The 16,258-nt window shown below is 34.7% G+C and overlaps 1 pseudogene; it reads left to right on the forward strand.

Moving 5' to 3' along the window:
- Nucleotides 1-1,325: 1,325 nt before the first annotated feature.
- LOC141552900 (large ribosomal subunit protein uL18-like) lies at nt 1,326-2,116 on the forward strand (annotated as a pseudogene).
- Nucleotides 2,117-16,258: the final 14,142 nt, after the last annotated feature.

Raw genomic sequence — 16,258 nt, forward strand, 5'->3', positions numbered from 1 at the left:
TATGGAATAGTATTGTTACATAAGAAACAATCAGCCGGATTATATCAGAAAGTCCTGGAAAGACTTACATGAACTGATGCTGAGTGCAATGATCAGAACCAGGAGATCATTGTATGAGTCAACAAGATTACGTGATCAATTCTGATGTATGTAGTGGCTCTTTTATGAGAGATGATTGAGGCCAGTTCCAATGATCTTGTGATGAAGAGAACCATCTATACCCAGAGAGAGGACTGTGGGAACTGAGTGTGGACCACAACATAGCATTTTCATTCTTTTGTTATTTGCTTGCATTTAATTTTCACATTTTTTCCTTCCTTTGATTTGATTTTTCTTGTGCAGCATAATAATTGTAGAAATATGTATAGAAGAATTGCACATGTTTAACATATATTGTATTACTTGACATCTAGGGGAGGGAGTAGGGGAAAGAAGAAAATTTTGGAACAGAAGGTTTTGCAAGGGTCTATATTTAAAAATTGTCCATTCATATGTTTTGAAAATAAAAAAAAAAGTTTTAACAAAAAGAAAAAAAAAAAAAGAAAATAAATAACCATAAGGAAATATTTATACTCTTTATACTGAGGAAGTCTTCAGTGAGGAAGGGAAGGTTGGATACTGACATAAAATTTTGCAATCAAAAATGGTTAATTCATTGATTCATTTTTCTGGACTGTTGTTTTCTTTTTAAAATTCTTTTTAAATAAGAAAATCCATTGTGCAAGTGAGAGGAGATAAATATGTTTGGAAATGAATAGGATGCAAAATCAAAAAGCATCACTAAAACTCTGAAGAAAAATTTTATAAAAAGAATGATCCAAGAGATTAAAAGGAACATAACTAGTTATTCCAAAAGTTCAAGTACACAGAGGCCATACTTTAGTTATCTTGGGGAAATACGAAATCATGATAATTTATGTTCTACTCCTAACACTGCCACTAACTTGCTATGTGACAAATATGTACAAATCATCTGCCTAGTGCAAATTATCAAAAGACCACAGAATTAGAGCAGAAGAAACTTAGATGTCATCTGATCCATTGTCTTAAATTTTAAAATGAGGAAACTTGAAATTAGAAAGATTAAGTGTCCAAAGTCACATGGGTAGGAGGATAGATAAGGATTTGTATTCAGGCTCTGTGGCTCTGAGCTTGACTAGATGATTGGACTTCAGTGAGTCAGTCAGGTAGTCAATAAACATTTAAGAACCTATTATGGCCCTTTTTCCCTAGCTCTGAGATGCTAGTCTCTGCAGAGGGCACAGATCTCTTTCAGCAGGATGGAGTTTTGTGCCAGGTGAAGTTCTGGAGGAGAGAGGAAAAAAATGAATTATTATGTGTGGAAATGCCTAGTAATCCATGACAAGAACAAGTATTACATCCAAGTACTACTTGATAGTCCGGATCAGCAGCAGACATCATCTGCCAAATTGCTTATTCCTGTATAGAAGGGGATATATGCCATTTATGCCCATGAGTTACCAAAGTGTGGTGTGAAGGTTGGCCTGCCAAATTATTCTGCCGCTTATTGTACAAGCCTGTGACTGTCTCACAAGCTTCTGAACAGAATTGTCATGAACAAAATCTCTGAAAGCCACATACAAGTGACCACAGATGAGTACAATGTGGAAAGCATTAATAATGGTCAGCCTGGTGCTTTACCTGTTACCTGGATGCAGGTCTTTCCAGAGCCACCACAGGAAACAAAGACCTTGGGCCCCTTAAAGGAGCTGTGGAGTCTATTTATTTCTCAAAGTACCAAATACCTCTCTGGGTATGATTCAGAAAGGAAAGAATGCAATGCTGAAGCACATTGTAAACATATTTTGGGCCAAAATGTTGTAGATTATATGCATTATCTCAAGGAAGAAGATGAAAATGTTTATAAAAATAATTAGCACAGTACATAAAGAGCAATCTAACTCCTGACTTGATGGAGGAGCTGTTCAAGAAAGCTCATGCTGTGATAAGGGAGAGCCCAGAGTATGAAAAGAAATCCAAGAGGGAAGTCAAAAAGAAAAGATGGAACCACCCCAAAATGTCCCATGCCCAGAAGAAAGTTGCTCATAAGAAGGCAAGTTTCCTCAGAGTCCAGAAGTGTTCAGTTGATAGTTAAAACATCAAAATCTGTAATTTTCTTTTCTTTCTTTTCTTTTTTTTTCTCTGAGGCAATTTGGGTTAAGTGACTTGCCCAGGATCAAACACTAGGAAATGTTAAGTGTCTAAGATCAGATTTGAACCCAGGTCCTCCTGACTTCAGAGCTGCTGTTCTCTCCACTGCACCATCTGCCTGCTCCTAAATCTGTAATTTTCTATGAAGATTTTCAGATTGACAATTAGCTTATTGAACAATAACAACATCAACAAAAAGAATATATTATATGACAGGCACTTTGTTCATTTCCATCGAGATATATATATATATATATATATATATATATATATATATATATATATATATATATATATAATATGAAAAGAAAGGATATTCCTTACTTCCAAGAAGCTTGTAATCTAATGGGGAATTCAATACACAAAAAAGAAAATTGAAAATGAGGATGTGCTAGAGAAGAATGTACCTGATACAGAGAACTGGGGAAGTCCAGTCTTAGAAGTGTAGTCTAATAGGAAATAAAGAACTAGTCTAGGAACGTTTTTTAACTGGAGGCTTTAGAAAGAACACTTTGCTTCATTCTCCAGCCCTCCAATCAGAGGGGCAGACAGGACAGACAAGATCATCAAACTATTCCAGATATATCAAATACCTCTTTTCCCCCACAGAAATCAACTTTATAAATGAATCTGAGTCTCAGCTCTGTTCTTTCTACAAAAGCCAAAGATGACTGAGATATTCCCTTATTTAGTGCCTACCTGCCAGAGGGTGAGTATATCTGAAGAATATCTATTGACTTTAAAGTACTACTACCATTTTAATATGGGTCAACAGTGGAAGATTCAAGTCAAAAATAATAAAATGTTCTTAAGCAACAATGAGAGGCAGCATGCAGAATGAAGGAGGTAGCACTTATATTATACACTCTGCTCTCATCAGAGCACATTTAGAATTTTATGTTTGGTTAGGGGTGACACATTTTAGAAAAGAGTATTGGGAGGGTTTAGTATGGAAGTGTAGCAGAGACTTAACTACATAGGGATTGGTTGAAAGAAGTGAGGAGATCTAATTAGGAGATAAGTAGAATTTTTCTTTTTCAGAGGGGAATTAGGGATTTATAACTGTCCCCAAGAATTTGAAGGACTTTAATGTGGAAGAAATAGCAGAATAGTTTTGCTTGGGCACAGGGGGAAAACTTGAAACAAAACTAAGAAGACATCTTTCAGCTTCAGTGTAAAGGAAATTTGCTGACAATTAGAGCTATTCAACAATAGAATAGGTTGCTTGGGGGGGTAGTGAGTTTCTCATCACCAAAGGTATTCTAGAGATGCTTATCAAATCACAAGGCACCAAAGTATGTGAAGCATCCAATAGAAATACCAATACTGGGTATCTCAGAGTGGAACAGATGTCTGATGTCTTCCTGCTAGGAATTTTGTTCTGTCTCTCAGGCTTGGAAAAAAGAATGACACAATTCTGTGAGTGCTTATTCCTCCTGCCCTCTACATGTCATTATTTCAGCTCTTCTTAAAGGAGCAGCAATGGCTATTACTTGAGAACTCGATATTGGTGTCTGATGCAGTTCTCTAATGGGCAGTCGCAAGTTTTGCTATTCTATTCTAAGGCTGAATCTGACAGTAAATACTTCTGATATTTCTAAACCTACTCACCAAGGTGACAGATTTGCTATGAGGAGTTGAGCAGCAAAGACTATTTTTCCCCTCTTCTTTTGACAAATGTATAAAGTATATTAGGTTTTCCTTTTCTAATTTGTGATATAATAAAATACCAATGTGCCCCAGACCTTTGAGGGGATGTGAAGTGAATGGTTTCTTTTTTATACTTCAGTAAAAATGCTTTCAAATAGTTATCGCAAGTTGGAGGTGAGGAGAGAAGTGGGAGGAAGATAGTAAAATTTCAGAAAGGTCGGAGAAGAAAGAGAGCATTTCATGATTGGGTCTGAAGGGTTGACAGGTCCCATATATCTCTAAGTGAAATTTATACCCATAAGTTGTCACTTTATAGTTCTTGATCTTTCTTTTTTTGGAGGGAGAGGAGGAGGAGGGATAACAATTACTTTTGGAAAAACTGATGGTTTCGAACCTTCAACAAAACATCATAAATGAGCTTGCTGCTCCCCCTTAGTAGTTCACCGGGTGTGTGGAGAATATATAAAAATTTCTTGAGTGTCACTTTGATCTTGCCCCCACTTTGAAAAGACACCAACAGAAGGGTTGGAAGCAAAATAGTGGAAAGAGACCACAAAAGTGCCTGAGGTCTCCCCATTCTCCTTCAGAAGCAACACTAAATCAAGACTCTAAATGGATTCAGGAAGGACAGAACCCACAAAAAGATGAAGTGGAAAAAAAAATTTTCCAGCTTAAAAAAGATTTGGAAAGACTTCAAGTAAGGTCTATCTCATTTTAATAAAAGGAGAGCATGATTTAGTTAGGCTGGCTTATTCAATCTAGTCGAGGGCTCTTGGCCAATGCAAAGCTCAGCCTTAAAGGGCCCTATGCCCCAGCTCAGTGGGCAGGCCAGTTGAGGGACAGCCAGCCCCAGAGCAGAAGACAAACTGTCAGCCCTGGACAATAGACTGGGCCAACCCAGCATAATGGGAAAGGTGCCAGCATCTCTGGCCCAAGTGTGGAAAGCCAGGGACAAGGTCCCAGTCCCCATGCAAAAAGATCTGGGGACAATCTCTTCTGTGCCTTAGGAGTAAAGCTTAGCCTTTGAAAATGATCAAAAAAGCAAAGAGAGAGAACCACAAAAGTTACTCTGGTGGACTTCTGAGGTGGGAGCCAAGATGGTGGGATAAAGTCAGGAAGAGGAAAAGGGATTTTAGTGGGATAATTAGATAACATGAAGAAGCACAAAAGACCTATTTCCATAAAGAGAACTAAGGGAGGTCAATAAACTAAGGGAAGTCTGAAGCTTGATCTCATCAGTTTGGGCTCTAAAAAGAAATAACTTAATCTTTCTCTCTGGTATAGAAATGTATCTGACAATCTAATCAAAATGGATGAATATCTACAAAAATATAAATTGCCTAGATTAACAGAAGAAGAAATAAATTAAATAGCCTCATTTTAGGAAAAGAAATTTAACAAACCATTAATGAACTCCCTAAGAAAAAATCTCCAGGGCCAGAAGGATTCACAAGTGAATTTTACCAAACATAAAAAAAAAAAAAAATTCATTCCAATACTATGTAAATTATTTTTGAAAAAAAAATAGGTCAAGAAGAAGCCCTGCCAATGCCTTCTATGACCCAAATATGGTACTTATACCTAAACCAGGAAGAGCCAAACCAAAGAAAGAAAATTATACACTAATCTCCCTAATGAATATTGATGAAGAAATTTAAATAAAATATTAGGAAAAAAGATTACAGCAACTTATCAGCAGAATAATACACCTTGGCCAAGTGGGATTTATACCAGGACTGCAGGGCTGGTTCAATATCAGGAAAACTATTACCATAATCAGCCATATCAATAACAAAACAAACAGAAGTCATATGTGAATCTCAATAGATACAGAAAAATCTTTTGACAAAATATAAAATCTAATATCATATTAGAGAGCATAGGGATAAAGGGAGCTTTCCTTCAAATAATAAGCAGTATCTATCCAAAATTAACAGCAAACATTATTTATAATGGAGAGAAATGGATGCATGTTTAGTAAGATCAGAGGTGAAACAAGAATGCCCATTATCACTACTATTATTCAATATTGTACCAGAAATATTGGCTTCAGCAATAAGAAAACAAAAAGAAATTAAAATGAGAATAGACAATGACAAAATAAAACTATCATTCTTTGTAGATGATATGATGATATACTTAGACAATCCTAGAAAATGATCCTAAAACTTGCCTGAAAAGTAGCAGAATATAAAATTAACCTATATAAATCATCAATAATACTATATATGCCATCAGCAAGAGATAAAAAGAACTGTTGACAATGAAATATTTGAGCATCTACTTGCCAAGAGAAACCCAAAAACTATATGAACCCAATTATAAAACACTTTTCACACAAATGAAGTCAGATCTAAATAATTGGAAAAATATCTTTTGCTCATATCTTTGTAGGCCAAGACTACATAATATTATTGTATTATATAAAATTATATATGTATATAATATATAATTAACATTATATATTAATATAATAAAAATATGACAATTCTGCCTAAATTGGTCTACTTGTTCAGTGACAGACCAATCAAATTTCAAAAAAAAAATTTATATAATTAGAAAAATAATCATGAAATTCATCTGGAAAAGCAAAAAGTCAAGAATATCAAGGAATGTAATATAAAAAGATACAAAGGTTGGTGGCTTAGAGGTATCAAATTTAAAACTACATTATAAAGAAACAGTCATTAAAACTATATCATATACTACATACCTCTCAGATTGGCTAAGATGACAGGAAAAGATAATGACAAATGGTGGAGGGGATGTTGGAAAACTGGACACTAAGACGTTGTTGGTAGAATTGTAAACAGATCTAACCATTCTGGAGAGCAAGTTGGAACTATACTCAAAGGGTTATCAAACTGTGCATACCCTTTGATGCAGCAATGTTCGTACTGAGCTTATATTCCAAATGGATCTTAAAGGAGGTAAAGGGATCCACATGTGCAAAAATGTTTGTGGCAGCCCTTTTTGTAGTGGTAAGGAACTGGAAACTTAGTGAATATCCATCAGTTGGAAAATGGCTGAACAAATTATGGTATATGAATGTTATGTAATATTATTGTTCTATAAGAATGATCAGCAGAATGATTTCAGAGAAATCTGGAGAGACTTACATGAACTGATGCTAAATGAAATGAGCAGAATCAGGAAATCATTATACACGGCAACACCAAGATCATATGATGATCAATTATGATGGATATGGATCTTTTTAACAATAAGATGGTTCAGGTGAGTTCCAATAATCTTGTGATGAAGAGAGCCATCTACATCCAGAGAGAAGACTGTGTAAAATGAATGTGCATCACAATATAGCATTTCTACTCTTTTTGTTGTTGTTTGCTTGTATTTAATTTATTTTCTCATTTTTTTGTTTCAATTAATTTTTCTTGTGCAGCAAGATAATTGTATAAATATGTATGCATATATTAGATTTAACATATATTTTATCATCTTTAACATATATTGGATTACTTGCCACCTAAAGGATGGGGAGAAGGGGAGGGAATTGGAATGCAAGGTTTTGCAAGGGTTAATGTTTTAAAATTTTTCCATGCATATGTTTTGAAAATAAAAAAGCTTTAATTTAAAAAATATATATGGTACTGGCTAAGAAATAGAATAATGGATCACTAGAATAGATTAGATACACATGAGAGAATAATCAAGGCCTATAGAAATCTTGTATTTGATAAACTCCAGCTTCTAGAATAAGAATTCATTATTTAATAAAAATTACTGACAAAACTGAAAAATAACATGTCAGAAGGCATAGATTTACAACTCACACCAACATTAGATCAAAATGTGTATATGATTTGAGCATAAAGGATGATACCATAAACAAATTAGGAAAATAAGGGAAATTAACCTATTGGCTCTTTGGAGGAGGGAAACATTTATGACCAAAGAAGAACTAGAGAACATTAGGAAAGGCAAAATGGACAACTTTGATTACATTAAATTAAAAATGTTTTGCACAAACAAAACCATGAGAAACAAAATTAAAAGGGAATTATAAAACTGGAGAAAAATCTTTATAGCCAGTGTTTCTGATAAAGGTCTCATTTCTAAAATATATAAAGAACTATGTCAAATTTTTAAGACTAAAAGTCATTCCCCAATTGATAAATGGTCAAAGAATAGGAATAGAAATGTTTCAGATGATGAAAGTAATGTGAAAAAAAAAAAAGTTCTAAATCACAATTTTGAAGTACTACTTTACACCTCTCAGATTGGTGAGATGATAGCAAAAGGTAATGATGAATGTTGGAGGGAGTGTGGGAAAATTGGGAAACTAACTCATTTTTGGTGGAATTGTGAAATTATCCAACCATTGTGGAGAGCAATGTCCAATGGGCTATCAAACTGTGCATACCTTTCTGAAATACCATCACTGAGAATGTATCCCAAGGAAATCATAAAGGTGGGGAAAGGACCCACATGTACAAAAATGTTTGTAGCAGCTCTTTTTGTGATAGCAAAGAATTGGAAAAAGAGTGGATGTCCATCAATTGGGGAATGGCTGAACAATGTGTGGTATATGAAGATAACAGAATATTATTGCTCTATACAAAATGATGAACAAGATAATTGTTTTTATTTTTTTTAATTATAGCTTTTTATTTACAGGTATAAATAAAATGGGTAATTTTGACAATTTGACAATTGCCAAGCCTTTTGTTCCAATTCTTTCACCTCCTTCCTCCATCCCCCTCCCCCAGATGGCAGGTTGACCAATACATGTTACATATGTTAAAGTATAAATTAAATACTATATATGTATAGATGTCCAAACAGTTATTTTGCTGTACAAAAAGAATCGAATTTTGAAATAGTGTATAATTAGCCTGTGAAAGAAATCAAAAATGCAGGCAGATAAAAATAAGGGTATTGGGAATTCTATGTAGTGATTCATAGTCATCTTCCAGAGTTCTTTCACTGAGTGTAGCTGGTTCAGTTCATTACTGCTCTATTGGAACTGATTTGGTTCATCTCATTGTTGAAAATGGCCACATTCATCAGAACTGATCATCACATAGTATTGTTGTTGAAGTATACAACGATCTCCTGGTCTTGCTCATTTCACTCAGCATCAGTTCAGGTAAGTCTCGCCAAGCCTCTCTGTATTCATCCTGTTGGTCATTTCTTACAGAACAATAATATTCCATAACATTCACATACCACAATTTATTCAGGCATTCTCCAATTGATGGGCATCTATTCAGTTTCCAGTTTCTGGCCACTACAAAGGGGGCAGCCACATTCTTGCATACACAGGTCCCTTTCCCTTTTTTAAGATCTCTTTGGGATATAAGTAACATTGCTGGATCAAAGGGTATGCACAGTTTGATAACTTTTTGAGCATAGTTCCAAATCGCTCTCCAGAATGGCTGGATCTATTCACAATTCCACCAACAATGTATCAGTGTCCCTGTTTTCCCACATCCCCTCCAACATTCTGCATTATCTTTCCCTGTCATTCTAGCCAATCTGACAGGTGTGTAGTGGTACCTCAGAGTTGTCTTAATTTGCATTTCTCTGATTAATAATGACTTGAAGCATCTTTTCATATGGCTAGAAATAATTTCAATTTCTTCATCTGAGAATTGTCATTTCATATCCTTTGACCATTTATCAGTTGGAGAATGGTTTGATTTCTTATAAATTAGAGTCAATTCTCTGTATATTTTGGAAATGAGAACAAGCTGATTTTAGAAAGTCCTAGAAAAATTTACATGAACTGATGCTGAGTAAAACAAGCAGAACCAGGAACACATTGCACCAATAACAGCAAGAATGTGTGATGATCAACTATGAAAGTGTTGGTTCTTCTCAGTGGTTCAGTGATCCAAAGCAATCCCAATAGACTTGGAATAGAGAATGCCATCTACAACCACAGAAAGAACTAAGGAGCCTGAGTATAAATTAGCAGATGCTATGTTCACTTCTTTTTTCTGTTTTTTTTTTTTAATCTCTTCCATGGTTTTTAAGTTTTGCTCTGATTTCTCTCTCCCAATATAATTCAAAAAGCAATGTACAGTAAAAACAAATTTAATTCAAAAAAAGTTACTATAGTGATAGGAAAACTCCAAACTCAAATCCACAAAAGAACAGAAATGCCAAAATACTTACATGTGTATCCTCAAAGGGGAATTTGAATTGGTATCAAGCTCAAAAGTTTCTTTTGGAAGAGATCAAAAAGGATTTTTAAAATCAAGTATGAGAAATAGAAGGAAAATTGGGAAAGAAACGAGAGTGATACAGGAGAATTATAAAAAAAAAAAAAAAAAAAAACTCAATAGTTTGAAAAAAGAAGCACAGTGATGGACTGAAGAAAACAATTCCTTAAAAATAGAATTGGCATACATGACACAATAAGCAATGGCTATAGTAATCTATTGTTTGATAAACCAGCAAACTCCAGCTTCTGGGATAAGAATTAACGATTTCACAAAAATTGCTAGGAAAACAGGAAAATAATGTCAGAAACTTGAAATTGTCCTACATCTCACACCCCATATCAAAATAAAGTCAAAATGGTACACAATTTCAGCATAAAGGGTGATACCATAAACAAATTAGAGAACAAGGAATAGATTACTTTCAGATCTTTGGAGGTAGAGAAGATTCCTTGTGGTTGCTCAAAGTTCAGCGCACAGGCAAGGAAAGCAGTGACCTCGCCTCTCCTTAGATTATACCATCTTTAAAAATTAAAAAACTTAAAATTCCCCAGAACTATCTCTGGAAACAGGCAGTACAAAAAACCCTGAAATTTGGGATAGCATCCCCAAAATTTGGGAACAGAAGAAACTTTCATATAAAGTTAAAAGTCAATAATTAGGGTAGCAAAATGACCAGACAGCAAAAGTAACACCAAAAGAACCTGAACAGCAAAAGTTACTATGAAGGAAGAGAAGTTCAAATTACAAACTCAGAAAACAAGAGAATCAAAACAACTATATGCAAAATCTCAAAAAAAAAAAAAATGTGAATTTGTCTTAAACCCAAAATGAATTCCTGGAAGAAATTAAGTTAAATTCTTAAAGGATTTTTAAAATCAAATAAGAGAAAGAGGGAAAAAAAAGAAATGAAATGAAAGTGATAGAAGAAATTCACAAAAAAGGGTCAATGTGTTGATAAAAGATGCAAAAAATTTGAAAAAATTAACACCTCAAAAACATAATGTATCATATTGTAAAAGATGTACAAAAATTCAATGAAGAAAAGAACTTAAAAAGTAGAATTGGCCAAATAGAAAAGAAAGTATAAACATTCACTGAAGAAAATAATTCCATAAAAAATTAGAATTGGGGAGTAGAAGCTATTGATTCCATTAGATATCAAGAATCAATAAAAAATGAAATAAAATATTAAAAAGGAAATGTTAAATACTCCCACTGGAAAAATAACTAGTCTGCAAAATAGATTGAGAAAAAATAATTTGATAGTTATTGGACTACATGAAAGCCATTGTAAAGGGCTGAATCTCTGAGCAGATGCACTTGAATAGCCAAGCACTTGAGGCTAATTACCAATTGGTCAATAATACTCTATTAACATATGCTTGGAGAATGGCCCTGCCCAACTATTCTGTGCTGGCTCAATCCATGGGTGTATACAGTGAATGAAAAGAGGGATCCTAGGGTGGAGTAAGACAAGAGGGAGTGACTTCTTGGGAGTGCAGAGAGAGAAAGGATGTGAGGGGATCTCTGTGTCCATTTTCCTCTCATTTCAACCAAGAATAAAGATCAAGGACTTTTGCTGATCCTGACTCTGGCTGATTCTAAGGTATCCAGGGGACTAATGTGGTCATTGCAAGCCATGATCAGTGAAAGAGCCTAAACATAATCTTTTAAGAAATTTTCAACAATTACCTTTATATCCCAGAACCAGAGAGAAAAATATATGTTGTTTAAATCTATCTATTGCCTCCTGAAAGAGATCTGTAAATGTAAATTGCTACGAATATTATAGTCAAACTCAAGAGCTTCCAGATGAAGGAGAAAATATTATAAACAGACAAAAATAATTCTGATATCCTGAAGTTATAGACAGGATAACACAGTAGCAGTTTCTACATTAAAAGATTGGAAGTCGAAAACTGGGACCCTGATGCATTGTTGGTGGAGTTGTGAAAGAATCCAGCCATTCTGGAGAGCAATTTGGAACTATGCCCAAAAAGTTATCAAACTGTGCATACCCTTTGATCCAGCTGTGTTAGTACTGGGCTTATATCCCAAAGAAATACTAAAGAAGGGAGAGGGACCTGTATGTGCCAAAATGTTTGTGGCAGCCCTTTTTGTAGTGGCTAGAAACTGGAAAATGAATGGATGCCCATCAATTGGAGAATGGTTGGGTAAATTATGGTATGTGAATGTTATGGAATATTATTACTCTGTAAGAAATGACCCAGAAGGATGAATTCAGAAAGGTTTGGAGAGACTTACATGAACTGATGCTGAGTGAAATGAGCAGAACCAGGAGATCACTATACACTTCAACAACGATACTGTATGAAAATATTCTGAAGGAAGTGGATATCTTCAACATAGAGAAGATCTAATTCAGTTCCAGTTGATCAATGACGGACAGAAACAGCTACACCCAGAGAAGGAACACTGGGAAATGAATGTAAAATGCCTGCACTATTGTCTTTCTACCCAGGTTACTTATACCTTCAGAATCCAATTCTTACCATGCAACAAGAAATTTGGTTTTACACACATATGTTGTATCTAGGATATACTGTAACACATTTAACATGTATGGGATTGCCTGTCATCTAGGGGAGGGAGGGAAGGGAGGGAAGGGAAATTTTGGAAAAGTGAATACAAGGGATAATATTGTAAAAAAAAAAAAAAAATTACCCATGCATATGTACTGTCAAAAAACATATAATTATAAAATTAATAAAAAATAAATAAATAGATAGATAGATAAATAAAATAAAAAATTTGCAAAATACTCTGAAAAAAAAAAAGATTGGAAGCTTTGGCATATGATACTTTGGAGAAAAAGGAACCAAAATTAAAAACAAAAATTAAAAACCCAGCAAAACTGAATAGAATCTTTCAAGAGGAAAAAAAAAAAAGAAATTGGATTTTATTTATTTCTAATCAAAAGATTAGAGATGAATATAAAAATTGACTTTAAAATACAAGATTCAAGAGAAGTATAAAAAGGTAAACAGGAAGAAGAAACCATAAGAGATTCAATAAAGTTAAATTGTTTATAGGTGCATACATGAAGATGGTACTTGTAACTTACTAAGGACTTTATCACTATTAATGAAGTAGATGGAGTATAGATAAACTGAGGATTCAGATGTTAGTTGAATATTATGTGATGATACCTAAAAAAAAATTAGATTAAATTCAGAAATGAAAAACAGGAATGCACTGAGAAGGAAGAATGAATGTGATAAATTATCTCACATACAAGAGGCATAAAATCACTTATTCAGTGATGGAAAGGATGGAGAGTGGTGGCATAGGAATTGAGTCAAAGGGGGAATAAGATAAACTCTCCCTTGGTTATAGACATATTTTTACCAGAAAGTAGGAGCAGAAGTGGTTAAAAGAAGTGAGTCACTGATAAAATGCAGGGGAGATAGGGGAAAGCTGTTATTAGAAGCAAAGCATTTTTGAGGAAGGATGGGATGAAAGGAGAGAGACAGAGACAGAGAGAGAGACAGAGAGAGAGAGAGAGAGACAGAGACAGAGAGAGAGAGACAGAGACAGAGAGAGAGACAGACAGAGAGAGAGAGAGAGAGACAGAGAGAGACAGAGACAGAGAGAGAGAGACAGAGAAGATAAAAAAAGGAAAATAGGATGGAGGGAAATGCAGGAATAATATTTGTGAAGAAAATTACAGCAATATTTTCTAATTTGAAAAAAAGAATATGGAGAGAGTCCATATACAGGGGCTGGGCTGGATTGGAAGGTCTACCTTTTTATCAGAGATTAAAGTAAAAGTGTGTGTGCATGTATTGGGGGCAATAAGAAAATTGTGTGGCAATAGAAATGATCTCTGTGACTATATGGTTCTACTTCACTATGATGGGGCAGAACTTAGGGGGAGGCAGATTGTTTAAAAAACATATACAACCATTAGCTTTAGGTTGGACCAAGTATACATTTACACCCACACCCATAGTTCCAGCATAATATGTTAAGTAGATTAGAAGAGATGATTTCATCCTTTTTTTTCTTGTTTAGTGCTTTTTTTTTTCTCTATGACTACATGTAGAAGCAATTTTTTTTATCATTTGTTTTTAAAACTTTGAGTTTCAAATTCTCTCCCTTCATCCTCCCCAACCTCACTCATTGAGAAGGTAAGCAATTTAATATAGGTTATACTTTTGTAATCAAAAGTAATGTAATGTAAAGCATGTAATCATGCAAAACATTTTCCCATATTAGTCATGTGAAAGAAAATATAAGGACAAAAAAGACTCTCAAAAATAAAGCAGAAGCAAATGTATTCTTCAAAATTTATTTAGACACCATCAGTTCTTTTTCTGGGGATGGATAGCATTTTTCATTATAAGTTCTTCTCATTGTTTTGGATCATTGTATTGCTGAGAAGAGTTATGCCATTCACAAATGATCATCTTCCACCATTGCTGTTACTTTTAATCAGCTCATGTAAATCTTTCCAGGTGAATTTCTTTTTCTTCTTTCCTTCCTTCCTTCCTTCCTTCCTTCCTTCCTTCCTTCCTTCCTTCCTTCCTTCCTTCCTTCCTTCCTTCCTTCCTTCCTTCCTTCCTTCCTTCCTTCCTTCCTTTCTTTCTTTCTTTCTTTCTTTCTTTCTTTCTTTCTTTCTTTCTTTCTTTCTTTCTTTCTTTCTTTCTTTCTTTCTTTCTTTCTTTCTTTCTTTTCTTTTTGCTGAGGCAATTGGGGTTAAGTGACTTGCTCAGGGTCACACAGCTAAGAAGTGTTAAGTATATGTGGCCATATTTGAACTCAGGTCCTCCTGACTTCAGGGCTGGTGCTCTATCCACTGCACCATCCAGCTGCCCCCAGGTGATTCTTTTCAAGCATCTTGCTCATCATTTCTTATAACACAAGACTACTCCATTACTAACACATAGCACAATTTGTTCAGCCATTCCCCAAGTGATGTATGTCTCCCCCAGTTTCCAATTCTTTGGTACCAGAAAAAAGCAGTTTAGTGCTACTCCATGTCCTAGCACTGACTCCAAGGACTGTAATGGGAAAAGGAAAAGAGTCCTGCCTCACCACAGAGACCCCTATAATAATAGCTTTCTGATCTGTTGTTCGACTCCTTCGCTGTCTTTGGCCTGAGAACTCCAAAAGCAACTGCTGTCACTGAAGATTTATTGGCTTCCACGTTCTGCTCCTGATTTGTTGAAACAGGGGCTGTACTGACCTAACCTACGCCGGACCGTGCACTCCACTCTCACTCATGTGTGGCAGACCTTTCCTGCTGACCTTCTGGGTGGTCTTTGGCTGGGAAATTATTTTTCCCTGTCCTTTTGTGGGTTCTGCCACTTCATGAATTATGTTATGGCATTACTTAAAGGTGTTCATAGAGGTTTGGGGGAGAGTTCAGGCAAGTTGTTGCTTTTACTCTGCCATTTTGACCCTACCTCTGAGATGATTTTGTTCTTTAGCAATAACTTAAGTGTGCTGCTCTCTATCTTCTTTTATTGCTTGATTTTTCTTGTTCTTCCAAGGTCAGGGTCCCAAAAGTGATTGTCACTGTAATAATGGATGTGTCACCCTCAAGGTTCAGTTTTTTTTTAAAGATGTAGCAGCTCTTTCATTAGATGAAAACATTGAGTACCTTTTTTTAAGTTTTATGGAAATGTCTCCCAATAGATAATAATTTATCAATCAATCAACATTTATTAAGCACCCACTATATGCCAGGCACTCTACTAAACAATGAAAATTTTAAAAGAAAAAAAAAAAAGAGAACTTAAAAATAATCCCAAGTTGCTACTCTTTTTTTCCCCCCACAAGACAGGACTAGAGATTTCTTTAGGGATGTTTTGTTAATGTCCCCAAAGCATCCAATGTTTCTCATTCCATTTATACTTTCTTCACAGTAATAAGTTAATCATTATCTCTGTTAAAGGAATAACCGTTCTCTTAGAAGCAAAGATGTGATACAGAAGACTTATGGGTCTTGGAGTCAAGAAGATCTGAGTTCAAATCCAGTCTCAGACACTATGACCCTAGACTACTCAATTAAATTCAATTTGTCTCTGTTTCCTTTTCTGTAAAATGAAGATAATGATAGCACCTCCTCTCAGAGTTGTTGTAAAAATTAAATAAAATGATATTTTTGTAAAACATTTGTCATATAGTAGGTGTTATATTAATGGTAGATACTTATTCGTATTACATGTTTAGAGGTTTATGTGTATTTACTTAATACAATATATATATATATATATATA

This window comes from Sminthopsis crassicaudata, chromosome 2, assembly GCF_048593235.1.
Source record: "Sminthopsis crassicaudata isolate SCR6 chromosome 2, ASM4859323v1, whole genome shotgun sequence".
NCBI classification, from domain to species: domain Eukaryota; kingdom Metazoa; phylum Chordata; class Mammalia; order Dasyuromorphia; family Dasyuridae; genus Sminthopsis; species Sminthopsis crassicaudata.